Below are 2749 nucleotides of genomic sequence, written 5' to 3'. Positions count from 1 at the left end.
CTCGACATTCGCGGTAGCCCGGGCCACAATGTTTTTTTTTTTTTTTTTTTTTTTTTTTTTTTTTTTTTTTTTTTTTTTTTTTAATTTAAACTCAAAAGCATCTCAGAGAGTCTGTGAAGGCCAAACAGATCCTGCGTCCTCTACCACCCTGGAGTAACTGCTCCAGTTTTGATCGACGCCTTGGTGTCTTTCCAAATGAAATCCATGATTTGTCGTGATTTTCTTCTAGCCTTATCATAACGTTTCTTCATCTTTCATTCATCTATTAGGGTACACTGAGATGTGAGCTGTGCAAGAAGGGTATCACTGGAATGTCTACCTTCATCAACAACCAGATGGTAATAATTGCATTAATTTTGTTTAACTCCCTCACTATCAACATCATCTTGTTTGTGTACAATGTTAAGTGCAAGATTGTGGTAGTGGTTCTGAAAGGGTTACCCCCTTCTGACATCAGGTTATCGACTCGAGATGTGTTAACGTTCAATGTATATAACAAGTTTTTGAAATGGTAGCTATTCTACTATTTTAACTTTATGAGCTGACTGGACTTCCCCTTTAAACTACTAAAGGAAAGTGCAGAAGGACCTAAACCTGGTTCTGTTCTGTTGTTTTCTATATGGTATGGCTTAGTTCCTCGTGAGTTTCACGCCATGACAGCCTCCTCCGTTTACTTCTTTTTGACATATCTTAAGAAAGAGCGAGCGTTTGTGGATTTTTACCTTTCGAAGTACACATATAATCTGTATTTCCGTAAGAATGATCTATCTCTGTATATTTATTTATGATTCAGACTATCTGTATATCAGTAATTCATGTTCCGATTCCGATTATTATGATTTCGTTTTTTGCAAGAAATGAAGGTACGATCAAATCCGAGCGGGCCGAAAGCTTGGCGATATGAAGCGGGGGAAAGCCACATCAGTTGAAGCATTGGCTCTTTTTAATTTATACTGACTACATCCAATTTACGAGTGAAATGATGTTGAAATATTTCACACTATATTCACAATATTTGATAACCTTCATGAATATATAAATTTCTAATGAAAAAAAATAAGAAGAATTCTGATGTCCAATTTCCCAAATCGTTAATTTCAGCCGAAATTTCTTTCTTTCTCCAGCAACAGCACAGTGACACGATGGGACAAGCCTGCAGTCTGCTTCCCGCCGGAAGAATTCGCGAAAAGGTGAGAATCGTTCTTCGACGACAGGAAAAGTTGTGATTGATATCTACATTAATGTCGTTGTTATCGTTAATTCGATCTTTCTCATTTGGTAACAGCCATATCATAAAGAGACGAAAACACTACAACCAATAAAATTGCGTGATGAGGTAATTTAGCTGAAAGACCCCCCCCCCCCACAAAAAAAAAATCGTATTTCGTAGGGTAAACATATTTCCTTTCCGAGAAAGTCATCAGAGACTGCGTTAAAATGTGAAATTTGTCGGTTTTACAAGCTATATGCAACCTATTTTTTCAGTACATGTACAATGTTTCTTTTTTTCTGAAATGTGTGATATATAACACGCTTGATATCAATTCCTGTTGACTTTCCGCTTCCGTTCAAATCGTCTAGTTTTTTTCCCTCCAACTGCAGTATCATTAATGTTCCGATTGACTCTGATAACATGAAAGATCACTGCTAGTACACATATTACCCTCTTTTCAAACAATATTCCACAACATACCACATTCATGGCGATGTATAAAAATGACATTCACTGTTCACTTTTCTCATACAACTACGATACTCATGCCATGTTTTCTCTCCTCACTCAATAATCCCCCCCCCCCCCTTTGTGTTTTTTTTTTCTTCCTATACAGTGCCTAAGCGTCATAAACCCCAGTACACCGACTATGATCAACCCGCTGGCGCAGGTAGATCCCCTCACTGCCTGTCAGCGATTGAGTATCTGTCCTGGTGGGAGCAATGCAGCCGAGAGAATACCTTAGAAATGCACCCGAAGCAACTATCTCTATCCATTCGACGCTGTGACCTTTGTACAATATTAGGTGCGATGCACTAAGTTTACAAGCGGTTCAGCCGCCATCTGATGTGTGCAGTTCCAGATGCTGAGTGGAATTAATATATCTAGCTCCGAGTTGAAGAAGAGACTGAGACAGCTGTAATATATCAGTTTAAATAGTAAGAATACTTAATTCATTTATCACATATTCAAGAGATAACGTATGAATATAATTATGCGCACTCTGCGCTGCAAGGTCGACGGACCAGCTTAGATACAATCGTCACACCTGATGCATTGTCAATTACTTTTATCTACGTAATACACACTGACGAAGCTGAACAAAAAATGCTTGCTTTTGTTTCCCTTTTGACTGGGTAATCCCCTTTCCCCGAAACCAGTTTCTACATTCACCTTGTTTTCTTGGAATCGCCCTGTGGCTATTGAAAGCTGCTTAACGTTATATTGGCCAAATTATAAATTTTCATTTGGGTGGAATCCTGTTGAATTCGTTAGTGTTAGCACAATCTTTATAACAAACACAACCAAGACGAAGGGCATCTATAACCAATCTTACAAGGAATGAAAACCAGGTTAAATTTATCGAAGTAACATCAGATTTTGTATCTTTCCATGATTGTAACTTTCTCTGTGCACGGTTCCGATTAAAAACAAAGAAAAAAAAAAACAAACAAACAAACCAATCTTTCCTGTGCGATCATTATCTTGTGTATGTTTAGGATACTCAAAGGTAAGAAGTGGGAGAATTGGAATTTG

At 37.9% G+C, this 2749-nt stretch overlaps 1 long non-coding RNA gene across 1 annotated transcript; it reads left to right on the top strand.

Annotated features, from left to right (window-relative positions):
* Nucleotides 1–287: 287 nt before the first annotated feature.
* Nucleotides 288–2183, top strand: LOC140228744 (uncharacterized). Its single transcript, XR_011901255.1, has 3 exons — nt 288–338; nt 1125–1190; nt 1830–2183. It is a non-coding gene; the product is annotated as an uncharacterized lncRNA (long non-coding RNA).
* The last annotated feature ends 566 nt before the right edge of the window (nt 2184–2749 follow it).

Source organism: Diadema setosum, chromosome 5 (genome assembly GCF_964275005.1).
Source record: "Diadema setosum chromosome 5, eeDiaSeto1, whole genome shotgun sequence".
Taxonomy (NCBI): Eukaryota; Metazoa; Echinodermata; class Echinoidea; order Diadematoida; family Diadematidae; genus Diadema; species Diadema setosum.
Note: the sequence above shows the minus strand (reverse complement) of the source record. Positions and strands in the feature narration are given on the sequence as shown.